Source organism: Rhinichthys klamathensis, unplaced genomic scaffold (assembly GCF_029890125.1).
Source record: "Rhinichthys klamathensis goyatoka isolate OS25496 unplaced genomic scaffold, OSU_Roscu_1.1 h1tg000020l_1, whole genome shotgun sequence".
Taxonomy (NCBI): Eukaryota; Metazoa; Chordata; class Actinopteri; order Cypriniformes; family Leuciscidae; genus Rhinichthys; species Rhinichthys klamathensis.
The window spans coordinates 357,028-373,507 of record NW_026606571.1 but is presented as its reverse complement, the minus strand read 5'-3'; positions in this window follow the sequence as shown (position 1 = coordinate 373,507).

Genomic DNA, 16,480 nt, shown 5'->3' with positions numbered 1-16,480 from the left:
ATTATGATTTTTTCATACTTTTTAACCTCCTTATAGGTGTCAAAATCACTGTTTTCTCCTTGTAGCACACCCAGACTTTTTAACTTCAACAATGAAAATACAGTTTAAAAATATGACTCATCTGGTAACTATTAATATTCCTAAATTAAGCACTAGTAAAATTATTAAAATACATTATTGTATTTAATATGAGACCACTATCAATATTACTTTTTATAGAAAATATAGCTGTAGCACATTGGTGTCATTTCCACCACAACACTGTAATGTCCCTTAAAAAAGTTTGTGTGAATGATTGTTTAGATGGTTTCTATGGAAATGTTCAGTGACATCAGAGCACATTTTGGATATGGAGGCAATTTAAATTTTCATCAAGTACAAAAGAAGAAAAATCAAGGTAAATATTGCTTGAGCAGTTAATATATTTATTCTACGTCATTTCCAAACATGCTGTACCTTCAAGGGTGTTTTTAAAAAGTACTTTTTTAAAGTTAAATAAGAGTATTTTGCAAACATGAATTGCTAAGTATTAATTAAAAGTTAATCAGTGAAGCTATCTTAAATTTTTTCACAAAAAACTACAGAAATGTCACTTCCACCACAGTCATTTCCACCACACTGCCCTCTGTGCGTGGTGGAAATGACATTTATGGTTACAAAGTGCAATTGATATGGATTGCAAGAGTAGATTTGTGTAGTATTTTATATATTATAATGTATTACAATACTTTTTATATTTATATTATGATATTATTTATATATATCTCCCTCCTCCTTGAACTGCCACCTTTTCGTGGTGGAGGGGTTTGAGTACCCTAATGATCAGTTCGGTGAGGCCATGGAGAAGGACTACCGGCTGACCTCGAAGTGATTCTGGCAAACCGTCCGGCGCCTCAGGAGGGGGAAGCAGTGCCTTACCAACACTGTTTACAGTGGAGGTGGGCAGCTGTTGACCTCAACTGGGGATGTCGTCGGACAGTGGAAGGAATACTTCGAGGATTTCCTCAATCCCACCAACCCATCATCCATTGAGGAAGCAGAGGCTGAGGGCTCGGAGTTGGACTCAACCATCACCCAAGCTGAAGTCACAGAGGTAGTCAAGAAACTCCTCGGTGGCAAGGCAACGGGGGTGGATGAGATCTGCCCTGAGGACCTCAAGTCTCTGGATATTGTGGGCTGTCTTGGCTGACACGCCTCTGCAGCATCACGTGGCGGTCGGAGACAGTACCTCTGGACTGGCAGACAGTGGTGGTGGTCCCCCTTTTCAAGAAGGGGATGTAGGGGATGTAGTTGTGTGTTCCAACTACAGGGGGATGTACGGATGTAAAGTCTATGCCAGGGTACTGGAGAGGAGAATTCGGTCTATTGTAGAACCTCTGATTCAGGATGAACAGTGCGGTTTTTGGCCCGGTTGTGAAACACTGGACCAGCTCTATACCCTCTACAGGGTGCTGGAGGGTGCATGGGAGTTCGTCCAACCAATCCACATGTGCTTTGTGGATTTGGAGAAGGCATTCGACTGTGTCCCTCAAGGCGTCATGTGGAGGGTGCTCCGGGAGGTCCGGAGCCCTCTGCTCTTCTAAGGGCTCTCCGGTCCTTGTACGACCGGAGCAGAAGCTTGGTTCGCATTGCCGGCAGTAAGTCAGACTTGTTCCCGGTGCATGTTGGACTCCGGCAGGGCTGCCCTTTGTCACCGGTTCTGTTCATAATTTTTATGGACAGAATTTCTAGGCGCAGCCAGGGGCTGGAGGGTGTCAGGTTTCTGGACCACATGATTTCGTCTCTGCTCTTTGTGGAGATGTTGTCGTGCTGGCCCCTTCAGTCCAGGACCTTCAGCGTGCACTGGGACGGTTTGCAGCCGAGTGTGAAGTGGCTGGGATGAGAATCAGCACCTACAGTCCGAGGCCATGGTTTTCAGTCGGAAAAGGGTGGCTTGCCCACTTCAGGTTGGTGGAGAGTTCCTGCCTCAAGTGAAGGAGTTCAAATATCCTGGGGTCTTGTTCACGAGTGAGGGGAGGATGGAACGGGAGATTGACAGACGGATTGGTGCAGCTTCTGCAGTAACGTGGTCGATGTAACGGTCTGTTGTGGTGAAGAAGGAGCTGAGCTGCAAGGCAAAGCTCTCGATTTACCGGTCGATCTTAGTTCATATTCTCACCTATGGTCATGAGCTGTGGGTCATAACCGAAAGGACAAGATCCAGGATACAGGTGGCCGAAATGAGCTTTCTCCACAGGGTGGCTGAGCGATCCCTTAGAGATAAGGTGAGGAGCTCGGTCACTAGGGAGGAGCTCAGAGTAGAGCCACTGCTCCTTCACATTGAGAGGGGCCAGCTGAGGTGGCTCAGGCATCTGTTCCGGATGCCTCCCTGACGCCTTCCCGGGAAGGTGTTCCGGGTGCGTCCCACCGGGAGGAGACCCCGGGGAAGACCTAGTACACGCTGGAGGGATTATGTCTCCCGGCTGGCCTGGAACGCCTCAGTATTCCCCCGGAAGAGCTGGAGGAAGTGTCTAGGGAGAGGGAAGTCTGGGCATCTCTGCTTAGACTGCTGCCTCCGCGACCCGGCCCCGGATGAGCGGAAGAAGATGTATGGATGGATGATATTATTTTTTATTTCTAAATTATATTACTTTAACATTAATTGATTTCATTTGTATCTATTTTTATTTTAGTATGCATTGTAACCGTTCATCTGTGAGACAAATCAGTTTTATACATCAGACTCAGCAGTACACTAAAACAGGTGTGGTTATGTTTAATGACTTTGTGAATTGAGTTTAATGAGTGTGGTGAGTTTAAAAATGTTTCTAATAAATATCTCTACTGTTTCTATACATTCACGTTAGTTCATTGTCATTTCCACAACACCCTGTCATTTCCACCACCGCCCTGTCATTTCCATCACCACACACATTTTTTAAAAATATTTAAAAAGTTCTCATCACACATTAAAAATGTATCCACAATTTATGAGATCATGCTCTACTTATATAAAGAGTGTGACAGGTGTACAGTTCAGCATTTGGCCCTAATGGAAGCTAATTTATCTAATTAACAAATGTATAATTATTGTATATTGTGGAACAACTGATACAACTAGTTACAAAAATGATCTTAGACAGTTCTTGAGTGGCATAAGTTATTCTATTTTTAAATAACAGCTGTATATTGAGATGTGGTGGAAATGACATTAGTTCATTGCAGGTCGGAAAAAATGTAAAATATCAACAATTTCTCCTGTAATCTAAGTTTGTCCTCTTACAGACCTTAAAACTAGACAAATTATTTAAACTTATGAGACTGTGTTAAGTGACTTTTGAACAAGTTTTTTTTATTCAACTTCACAAGGCTAAAAGTGCCCCTAGTTGAAGAAACGCCCAATTGCGACTTTATATCACGCAATTCTGACTTTATATCTCGCAATTCTGAGAAATAAAGTCAGAATATACATAGAACATAAGACTCTTGACATCAGAGATGCAGAATCTGCAATCTTCTGGAGCAGGAATGGCATTGCACCTAAAAAAACCCAGAGGGCGCCATTTTACCACTTCACTAAACTCGCATGTTTTGGATTGAAAAACTGCAGCGTAGGCTACACGTGGTTCCGAAGTAGCCTAGTGTATTTTTGTTGTTATTGTGTATTCTTATTCTTAAAACTAATATCATAACATTATTATGAAAACAGAAGGACCTCAACCCTGGTAAAGGTATGGCTTTCAATTATTCGACACAAACAACATTTCTGCCTTCCTACCAGAAAGTGTAATGAGCCAGATTTCAAACAAAGGCCCATTCCATCGTAGGGATCCATCTCTCCTTCCATCGTCTGGAATGACACCCAGAACAGTTAATCGTACATAGTAAAAATCTTATAGGCTACAACACTATCTATGATAATTATTATTATTCTCTGCATTCAGTAATATGCAGGACAAAAACACCTGGAGGGACAACCTTTATAGAACATGTGACATAGTGATGTTATCATTCATTTTGTGTTATGATTTTAGAGGATGGGGGGATGCAACCTGTCCATGTTGGCATCTACCTAATTTGGCTAGCGTCAAATGATGGTTTGCGCCAATATAGTGGGCTAGAGTTTGATACACGACCTTTTGACGTCAAAAGACAACAACAACATAAGCTACGGTAAGAATATTTTCCATTCCATGACTAAAACATTCCATTATCTTCTTGCAGGCGATATTTTTAATTCTTGAAGGTTTTTTGGCAGAAATGCAGTGACGGGTGGTGAAATGATAAGAGCACAGCACTGTACTTGGAAAACCCGTGTTGAAATGTGTCTCAGGGCATTTCCTCTGATTATGCCAGCGAGCCTTTGAGCAATGCACTGAATCCCCATCTGCCTTAAGGTCTACAGTAGTGCCCTGACCCCTCTCTGCCTGTTTGTGTTAAAGAAGAGTATGGAAATGTCACCTGGATCTTGGCAAGGTTAACCGAGCACTCTTTTGTTTCTGCGAAGGGAGGGGATCTCCAATTTATTTCTTTTTTAAAGATAAATAGTTGAAATGTTAGCATAAAATAGTGAAATGTTTAGATGGAATGTGATAGATTTGGATATTAAGGTTCCCAGTATAAAACCTATTTAAAAAAAAAATGTATTTAAAAAAAAAACATAATGGTAACACTTTACAAAAGGTTAAAATTGTTAACATTAGTTTACTGCATTATTTAACATGAACTACCAACACATTTTTTTTCTAAAGCATGTATTAATCTTAGTTAATATTAACATTTACTGATACATTATTAAAATCAAAAGTTGTATCTTATTTAATGGACCTGACCTGACACGACACGAACTAACAATAACAGTTGTGCTTTTATTAACTAAAGTTAACAAAGATGAATAAATACTGTAACAAATGTATTATTGTTAGTTAATTCTAATTAATGTATTAACTAACATTAAAGGAGCTGTATGTAAGAAATGTATTTCAATTAATCATAAAATGGCCCTGATATGTCACTAGACATTAAGAAATCATGTTAATTTCAAATACTTATATCACTGACAACAGTAGTCCGGCCAGGATATTGTCATTTAAAAAGTGAAGTTGCAGCCCTCAACTGATGTTGATATTGTCAAGTTGTGTTTTGGTCTGATGCTCCACCCTCCACCTATCTACCAATCACGAAGTCAGTAGTGTTGCGGGATCCGGGTTGCCAGCTCTGCTCTAGTTACCACTACTTGGAGTAGACTACGTTCCTGCTGGATCCTGCAGCCTATCTGGCAACCTCGAGTCAGGGAGGAGGGGGAGGGGATACACCGCTCTACAGTAATTTGAAAGTGATTGCAGTACCAGTTTTGGCTACAGTCTTACATACAGCTCCTTTAACTGACGGGACAATAATAAAAAGATGAATTTGTCTGGTCGAGAGAGAATGGCTCATTTTTTATTTTTTTATTTTCCAGAGGTAACACATATGGATGGAAGTCATTTTGATATGGAATTCTATAGTGTTACAAGTTGCTCTTGTTGTAATATCAGGAACAGGAAGGACTTTGAAACAAATGGTGTACTTGTCTGGACCTTTAATAATCTTGGCATAAGCCGTACAGTAATACTTAAACCAAAAGGAGCTTTTCATTCCCATTTATGCCATTAGTCCTCATTGAGAGCTGAATGGCTGGAGTGGCTCAGGTGTGTGATGCCCATGTGCAGGCTGGACCATGAGAATCTGCCCAAGCTTTTCTGGACATCTGCTGCTCTCCCATCTCACGGCCCGGCCCATCTGGCCCAGCCAGGCTTTCCTCTCGACAAAAATTGCCAGAAGAGCTCTTTGTCTTTGCCTTTCTCTCTCTATTCTCTCCTCGTTCTATCCCTATTTTGTTAGGATTGAGAGCACTGAATGTGTGCTTGTTTGTCTGAATAACACGTGTATGGATAATGATTACATATCTAGCTGATATTTTCCATTTGGATGAGCTGATATTCTGAGATTTATATTGTAGCATTGCATGAATAGCCTGCTTTTCAAATCACACTATTAAAAAATATGAATAAATAAATATTTTAAATATAAATGTATTTGCTTATTAATATCTGCAATCCTTGCCTCAAATAATGAAATTATTAATCAAACAATTTGACCAATAAGATTTTTTCTTGTTGCTTTGTAATAGTGTGAAATGGTGCATATAACATTTGAAGCAGAATTGTATGTTCTGTGATTTGGCTTGTCATATCTATTTCCCTGGGCAATTTCACTCATGTCATTATCCATCTGCCTGCAATGAGAGGGTGGGGGTTGCGAGGGGCAGGGAAGCATTGCAACAAACCCAGAATGCATGTATGGTGAAACATGCAAAAATTTGCAAAATTATTTAAAAAAAAATAAATAGATTAAAATAAAATATAAACCTTTCAGTCTTACCAATCTGGTAGATTAGTTCTGTGCTTTTACGAGACTCTGGCATTAGCTTTGTGTGCATTTTACTCTTGTCCTCTCCACAGAGCTCCTTGTGCCCACTCCCCACGGTGCTCTTTAATTATAAGATCTGCACTCGGACAGACTTGGCATGCTGTTTCTCTCTCTCCAACTTTCTCTTTCTTTGTCTCTATCTATCGCTCTCCTTCTTTTCATCCCAGCATACCTTCTCTATAGCATAGGCATTAACATGATGCGCTATCTTTATCTAACAATCGGCCTAGGGATGGGACACAAAATCCAGTTTTACTTCCAGTCTCATGCATTAATTAAAAAAAAGAGAGAATGAGACTCGGGTAGGTACTCTAGGTACTCACACTTGCATTCGCCGAGACTGACAGAACATCATACTAAAACAGGGCCGTAGCTGCAAGTTGTTGCTGTGGGCCCCTTTGAAATAGTTGAAATCAGGGGGCCCCCCTAAGGCCCCTTGAATCATCACCACCTTTTGCCCCTTCAGCGACGGCCATGCACCGCTACAACAAGAAACCAACAATGCAAGCAGTGTAAAATTACTTTAATGAGTGAATCAAAAACTTGCTGCGTAACCAGTGTAGTCCAACCAATTCCCAGAAGAATAACACTTATTAATCGGCTCTTTTTAGTTAATCAAAACCACACAGCTCAACCAAAGTAGTCCAACCAAAAGAATGACTCTTATGAACCAAGTCTTTTGAGTGAATCAAAAAAATACTGCTTAAAAAGTGTAGTCCAATCGATTCTCGGACAAATAATTCTTTTGAGTCGGTTCTTTCGAATGAATCAAACACATGCATAGCTACTGTAGTCCAACCAATTCTCAAACGAATAACTCTTATGAGTCTGTTATTTTTAGTTTATCAATAACATACAGGACAATCAGCTTAGTCCAAATGAATGACTCTTAGGAGCTGTTCTTTTAATGATTCAAAAACATACCGCATAACTAGTGTAGTCCAAACGGTTCCCAATCGAACAACTCTTTATAGTTCATCAAAACCGGACAGTGTAGTAAATGGATTCCCATATGAATCATTCTGTATGAACAGGTTCTGTTTAGTGAATCAAATACATACTGTTTTAGCTTAGGACAGGACAACCTGCCACTTACATGAGATCGCAGCAATATACCTTTGTCAGGTTAGATGGCGTATTGAATTCAACAGATGAAAACGAGGCTTTGAGGGATAGACATGAATGTTTGAAAGTCCCATATAATGTAATTTTCACAACCCACAACTTTTAAAACTGTTTTATGGAGTTTTTGTTTACTGAAAGTTTTTTTTTTTCTTCAGAAAGATTATTGTTAAACAACAGTATAATCGTGAACGCATTCTATTCTGTCCCTTACAGCCTTGTTTTAATTCCTGTCAAAAATTAAAAACGGCGTTACCCTGACGGTCTACAGCAAGCAACAACGACCCAATCAATTCCCAATGGAAAAAAGTCCCGCCATACATTTTTTTTTCTTGTTCGAGAAGCTGTTTCACACAGGAAGAATAGGAAAGAAAGAATATGGAAGAAAAAACTTTCAGTTTCATGTCAACTTGTTGTCAGGTATTGTGTATTATCCTTTATTCATAATTTTATAATTCACAATTCATAACTAATAATTTATATTTGTTGTACTTGTAACAGTTGGGTACTAAATACATGTCAATAATTATCTGGAAAAACAGGCTGATTCTTTCCCCCACAGCCATGAGCCTCAGGCAGTTTACTCAATGGTGCCGAGGTTGTTTTCTGCATCTGTTTCTTTGTATCTGTCTTATAGCATTGACTCTGATGGCATTTGTTTGTGTCAATTGTGTCCATCTCCATTTTTGTGTCTACTTCATAACATCACTGTATGTGTCAAAGAATGTATTTGCATAAGCACTTGCACCTTCTGGTTCAGATCATCGTATGGCTTTTATTTTTAGCAGAGAAGGCCCTTTAGATTCCTGTGAGATTCACAGACAGACTTCACCATTAGGGCACGAGAGCAGCTCTGGCAAAGATTTGCTTTGCCTGGATTTCCAGAAGACAGATTGAAAGCTCTTGCTCGAACAGTTCATAATTAGTAAAAGCCTATGTTGACACTTATGAGAGTTAAAGCATAATCATCATTGCTCTGTGTGAAAGAGAAACAAAAATGGTGATCAGTAATTACCCCTGGAACCTATTCTTATAGAAAGCTAATGTCCACAGAGTGGGTAAAAAGGGGTCACAGAGGAATCGTTTGCTTGCAGAATGATAGAGCTGTGATGGTACTGACGAAGGAAATACTGAATTACATAAATCCATGCAATTTTAACTCTATATGAAATGTTAATGATTGATTTCAGTAAAACATTTTGATCTAGTTTTCTGAGCATAGGGAAAAGGGAAGACACGTTTTGTGCTATGTATCTGAAACGTCAACAATATCTCATATTTATTGGCTGCAAATTAAATTACTTCAGAAATCTAAAATTCATTCCTAAACTGCGGTAAAGGATATGTTGATTCAGATGATCCTTCTGCATGTCATTCAACATCAAATTATAAACCAGTCATGAAATTTTACTTGCCTTAAAATAAGTTCCATAAATCCTTTGTACAGAATCTTACAACGTTCACAGTTACCTCAGAACAGTGATGCTCATTTCTTACAGGTTGATCACAAAGTTCAATGTGTGTTGTTCCATTTCATCAGTTTGGTCTGGCATATCATTTTCAATGCACACATCAGGACAGCAAACATTGTTGTCCATAATTTACTTACTGCAGAGGCATACATGTCACTGCAAATGTCATAAGTGTAAATCACTGCAAATGTCATAAGACGCATCTTTCATATTCCACCCACTCAAACTATATGTTTTCGTTCATATTTTTTTGTGTCAGAGTCATTAAGTTAGTTTGTGTTATAGCATCTTCAAGCATGGTTGCTGGTCGAAGATTTCCAGCACCTTAAAGCAACTAACTGAAACATTACATAATGTTGGCTGCATTCAAAATAAGCTGAAAACATTTCTGAAATAGTTTTTTGTTGTTTATTAGATCAGGACAGTGACTTAACAGTCAAGTACACATTGGTCCTCTTAGTAGCACTAAAAACACATTTTTTATTAAAATTGTGAATAAATGATATACCTTGTGCTCTAAGGTGCGGTCACATTAGCGAAATTTCGCTGACAAAAAAGGTCCAATGTCTTGTTGTCTGGAGTTTGTTGAGTTTCATTGAGTTTGGTTTCATTTCCCCTGTTACTGTTTGCTAGTGTTCTCATTCATTGGCTGCGTTATGTCCGATTTTAATGACTCTCTCGTTCACTCAGATGTAGGCTACCGATGTATGAAGCACATCTCACACCAAAGTCACTTTTAAACCAAGCAGCTGTCTGTGTGTTGGTCAACAGGTCAAAATGGCATGACCAACTGAACCTTTTGCCCTCACACAAAATTCCCAATCGCACAGATTCCTATTGAAACGATTGAATTTCTCCAACGAATATTCCCCCGAACAACGGTTAATGTGAGTGCACGTACTCTGCACAAACTCCTAAATATAATTTGTATGTCTACTCGTATTATTTATGTTGAGAGCATTTGCGAGAGTGCAGGATGATGTTGGGCTTGTAACTAATTTAAACACCTCTGATTGGCCATTGCAATGATGCGTTTAGCAGACTCGTCAGTGATTAGCAACAATGTTCAAAACGGCAAAAGTAGGCTGATATCTGATGTGACGGTAGACTACTACTAAATAGAATGCTGCATAACACTTTTCACTATTAGTTACGGCAGCCAGAATCGCGATTATTTTGTTTCCGAATCATTGCGATTAATAAGAGAATAGCTATTTCATTTGAGCAAAACAAGTCGAAGAGAATTTCTTCTCACTTCATGATAGTACCAGGACAGATGTGTTTTTTGTGGCCTGGCGTTGGCATTGGTGAATAAGGCCTCTTTTATCTGCTGCAGGCATTCCTTTTTTGGTTGTCTGGTGATACATGTCTGGATTGGGCTGCCTTATTTATGACTCCAATTACATGGGCACCATTAGCAAGGCCTTTAGCCTAATGAGTCGTGCAGAAGATTGGAGAGATGGCCCGTGGAGCTGTATTGATGGAACTGTAAACATGTCTGCTATATCACTAGAAGCGGTTGCCATGAGGTACTGTTGGTTTTAGGCAACACCACCAGTCACCTGAAAAGTCTCATTATCTCACATTTGCTCCATACACTTTGCTGTGTGTGTGTGTGTTCGGTCTGTTGTGTCTGTGTCTATGCTAGTGTGTGTCAGACTTGGCTTAAACAGAAATAGGTCAGGCTGAAAGACTTACAGCCGCAGATGATTTAAATGCCATGACCTGTGCAGCCTGGACATATAAATGTCATCTAGCTCTGTTTAGGTAAACTAGAAGTTCTGGGTTGAACATATATATGGTTTGGCCCACATGATTAGAATACAGTGTGTTTATAATGAATACAATGGAATAAGCAATGCCAGCAGGTGGCATTTCTCTGATTTTCTTTGTCTTTCTATGTGATTGTTAGGCGTTTCAGTGTATGAAAAATGTATGAGAGGAGCTCTTCACATCAGTGTTAATATTCACACTGTGCATGGATGCATGGATGAGTGACTCTCTATATCTTGTTGGATAAAGACATTGGAACGAGGAAACATTCTCCCTGTGTACGTCTTCAGGTTCCCATGACAACAGACTTACTGCTGTGAAAATGCATGAAGACAAGGATTATATCTGTTTGTAAGGACAAACAAATCTACAAAGTGAGAGCTCTTGGTTATTTGGTCTGTATCAATGTGCTGTTGAGAAAGATGGAGTGCTCATAAAGATATAGAGGATGTTCACACAAACACCAAGTCAAAACCGACCTTGCTGCAGGTTGAGATGATGAATATTTTATGGACTTAGATGGAAACCACCCTTACCGTGGTGGTACTTTGATATTCAGTGGAATCTACAAGTGAAAATGCTTCTGTTTTATGCCAACACTTTTGTTACAAATGATTGTCAGCATACCATTAAGTGAAAATGTGAGAAAAAAATCTATAATTCATGTACACTACCGTTCAAAAGTTTGGGGTCGGTACGATTTTAAATACTTTTAAAAGAATTCTCTTCTGCTAACCATGGCTGCGCTTATTTGATTAAAAATACAACAAAAATCAGTTATAGTATTAAATATTATTCCAGTGTAAATCAGGTGTTTTCTGTGTGAATAAATAGTAAAGTGTAATTTATTCCTGTGATCAAAGCTGAATTTTCAGCTTCACCAGTGTCAGTGTCTTCAGTGTCAAATGATCCTTCACAAATCAGTATAATATGAGGATTTGATGCTCAAGAAACATTTATTATTATTATCAATGTTGAAACAGTTGTTGGTCTGTCAGTTGTACAGTTTTTTTTTTTTTTTAGGATTCTTTGATGAATAGGAAGTTCAAAAGAACAGCATTTGTTTGAAATAGAATCTTTTGTAACATTATAAATGTCTTTACTGTCCTTGATAAATAAAAGTATTGATTTCTTTCCTCCAAAAAATAAAAATAAAATTCTCACTGACCCCAAACTTTTGAACGGTAGTGTATTTCTTTCATTAGTCACCTAGAAATACTGCAGAATATGAAATATCTCAGTTACACTTTACAATAATGTCGTGTTTTTTAACATTAGCTTTATTAGTTAACATGAATGAACTAACAATGAACAATTGGCCTACTTCTATCACATTAATCTTAGTCAACGGTAACGTTTTTCAAATCCAAATTTATATTTTTTAACATTTGTTAATGTACTGTAAACTAATAGGAACAAACAATGGATAAACAATAGATTTGTACTAATTAAAAATGTTTTAAGACCTAATTGACCTTACAAGTGTTATCAATATTTCTTTTACATTTTACGTAGTTTCTTTGTTTTATTTTCAAATACTATAACCATTGTCTAAAAATAAAATAAATACTTTTTGTTTGTGCAACCTCAAGTTTGATATGTTTACTTGACTGAATCAAAAAGAACAACTGCGAAGTGAAACCGCAGTGAAGCGTCACGAAAGCTACATCAACTCCCAAATACCAAGAACATGACTTGTTTTGGATTCCGTTAGCAGCACAGAACGTAAAGTCACTGTGTGTTTCTTACATAACCTCCTTCAAGCTCACTTTGTGCTTCACTTCCCATATAGTCCTTGTGAGTACATGGAGAAACATCCTCCAAGTGCTTGCTCAGTGAGTGTGATTCCTAATCGCATGTCATTGGGATTTAACATCACTTCCGACTCAGTCCAATTCCTCGATCCTCAGCCCTTCAATAAGAGCTTTGCCCTTGAGACCCGACCTCGGTCCGACAATACAGCAGCTATTTTTGTGCTTTGAACAGGATGGGTCAGTCAACCTGCTGACAAGGTGGAAGTAAAGGTCTGACACAACATAATACTTTCCCACAGTGTAATTCTCTTAGAGTTGGACTCCTTTTTCACAGAGTTACTTTACGAACCTAGAGGGGGGGAAAATCTCATAGTCGTTCACACCACACATCCTGTTCTGAGCTGTAGCCACTGATAGGGTGTAAAAGAAGCACTTAGGGATTTAGAAACTCTCTGGAATACATTATTCTGACTGGTCAATTGCACCATTAAGCAGTCAGTTATTTCCTCATTTTCATTGTCGTCCATTGAGCCATTCACACAGCGTTTTTACATATTTACAAACGGGGTAGAGGTAGCCTATTAAAAAACCTCATGGATATTCGATTTATTTTATTTAACTTTAGAGCTGTGTTCTTAGAACACTGTCATGCACTAGACTAGAGCTTCAAAAGAAGCAAAACATAAGAACATTCAAAGTTGTCCGCCATGTGCTGCTTTAACGCCATAACGTAAATAAAACTCTGTATGCTTTCGAATCGCTCGCACGGTACTTTGATCTCATACACCGATTGTTTTTCACAGTGCCTCTTCAAGTCGAACACACTTTAAATCTGCACTGGTCAGGTGCTACAACTCGTAGCTCTCAGAAAATTACGAGTTTACACATTGTAATTACAAATTACAAGCACGTGCACTGTAAACCCTAATGCTCAAAATAATTAATTGGTTTGAGTAGGACAAACTTAAATGAAACAAATTAGTTTATTTAGCACTTTCTTTTTCTTTCAAGTTCACTGAACTGATATATTTTAAGTAAACTGAACTGTTTCATTGTTTTGAGTTTTATGAAATTATTTATTTTAATTTAGACGAACTTAAGTTTAACTGAAACAGCTGTGATGTCTATTTCCCAGCATGCTTTGCCGATGGCACTCGAAAGGGAGAGTAAATGCTAAAATTAAGTGTAATATAATGTTTTTTGTGTGTAAGATTAATGTTATGTGTGAGATTTAGTAGTGATTCATGTTTTGTTATGCTAATTTAGAAGAATTTCTGTTAATGTTGGCTTTAGGATAGTTTCCATCATGGTGACAAGTGGTGCATGCAGCTTGATTTGAGACCAAATAATCCATTCGTATTGCTGTGCTCATACAGCAAGTGTTTCTGTATAACATACTATTGCTAATATGTTAGCATTTACTATGTTAGCAGATTAGCTTTTTAAAGTTAACTAAGTTTATACTAATAAAAGTATTTTGAGTTCTGCCAACTTATTTGGGTTTACAGTGTACTTCATAGATTTAAGTTATATTAACTGAATCGAATTAGTACTATTAACTTTATTTCCCCAAGTTATATTAACAATACGTTATTGAGTTACTTGAACACAAATCAAATATTTTTTTAAGCTTAAATCGTTTGAGTTAATAAACTTAAATGATTTAAGGCAATCGGTTTCCTCAAACGGTTTGAGTTAAACTAACTCATCAGGTTTTACAGTGTGGAGGCTTTTTACAGTTCTGAATTGTTACGGCAATTATGTTACGGTAATTATGACATGGCGTGAACTCACCAAATGCAAGACGTGATCACATTATCAAAGGCCCTGTTTACACCTGGTATTAAGATAAGTTTTGGTCAATCGGATCACAGATAGACGAGGGAGAAACATTCCAGTTTACACCTGGTGTTCTAATCCGTCTCTTTTGTCCACTTTCAACTACTTCTCTCCAGATTTCTTCAAGGGGAGGGTCTATGGGTGGGTAAATGTATGGTCTTTTTCAGACCTTTCAATCTAATGGAAAAAATCAGCTTGCTCAATTTACATATGAACGTGCCTGGAGACTACGGAAAAACACACAGAGAACAGCAGCTTTCGTTTCTGCTCTGACAGCTGCAAGACCACGCCGAATGCTGTGAGTGCGTGTTATAAATCAGCAATGGTGAGAGAACATTATGCTTGGTACGTTTTTTCAAACACATGAGCGTTTACACTATGAACATATCCGTTCGAAAGCTCAAAGCGTTTTAGACCCCGTTTACATTTGTATTTAGCGCTGTCCACTTGTGATCTGATTAACCAAAACACATCTTAGGTGTAAACAGGGCCAAAGACATCCATCTAGTCCATTTACATTCAAAAACAAGGGCCTTTTGACCGTCACACTCACGTTTTTGCAGCATCTCGCACATGACATGCCGTTCTAAAAACGCGGGGCTCAAGTTGTAATAAGTTCGACCTTTTAAAAAAATGCATCGCAAGACCTTGCAGTTTGTTTTTCTTTTCAATGGCCTGCGTCTCCATTCTTCCAAAAAGCATTTTCTTTGTGAACGACCCCTAATGCAGGATAACGTACAGTCAGCGGACATTGTCGCAAAATAAATCCAGACAAGGTGACCCCAATGCAGAGCATACATTACTTACATTTAATCCCATCATGCACTTGAACTGAAAAAGTGTATTTTGTGCATTTGGGTATGTTGTCTGGGATGAATCAGTACACAGTGGTTTACCACCCTCCTTGTTTGCCAGATTCACTTGCAGAACACAGTTGGTCATCACTTGAGTGCCCGACTATATTTCGTTCTTTTTTCTTTGAGTTGGAGGTAACTAGAACAATAACATTTAACCTGACTTGTGCCTTTGCTCCGGCTGTGCATTCAACACTGTCACATTCTGCACATCAGAACGCACTGCCTTTGTGTGCACTGTTGCCTAGTGATGGCACGAAGAAAAGCACAATGCGAGTGTGTTCATATCGTTGCATGTTTGTGTGTCTTTCCTTTGGGTTGCTCAATATCCTGTTTCAGTTTATGCAGAGCAGGCATGCGGATATTGTTATAATCGGAACCAATATTTAATTAGACGATTAAATGAGCAGCAATTTAAATCATCAAAATAAATACACACAGATGAAAAGAATCATGGCTAAATTTGTGATTACTGATCCGGGCAAGAAACACTTGACTTGCTTGACTGAATCGTGGACAGGACGTACCGTTTAAAGTGTTTGGATGTGTCCTAGAAACTCAAGGAAGATTTCGCTGCTTCTGTTTACAAAACAACAAAAGAGAGCGAGTCTGGCAGAGCTTCAGGAACGCTGAACAATTGATCATGTGTGCGTTTGCCCTATAGAGAGAGAGTGGGTGGACAAAGTGCTCATGGGAGACTACGGGATCAGACACTATCAGCTGCTTGCAGGATGATTAAAGGAGCACAAACATGGAAGAGACATTTTGCTTGGGTAAACAAAATTGTTTATGATGTTTATTAACATTCCATGAATATAACCGTCCCATTAAGAGTGGTTTATGGTAATTATGAAAAGAATATTTGGAAAGAAAAGATACCACATGATTTCCACCCATATAAAAACATACTGTCATCTCTATTTGGAACCATTTTTACAACAATACATTTTAAAATGTGATTAAATATTTGTTTTAATTTTCTTTTATTTATGAGAATAATTTAATCACTAACAAATTAATTATTATTATTAACTTTTATTTTAAAAGTCCATTTAATTTTGAGGTTTATTTGATTCTGCTATATCAGAAAGTAATAGTTGCTCTGTAGGGTTTTGAATCTTTTTTGTTATAGGGTAAATGCAGGGCACATGTTATCCTTGCAGCTCTGTCTGCTTCATTAGTCTGCCCAGAGCGCACTGACGCTTATGGACCTTCA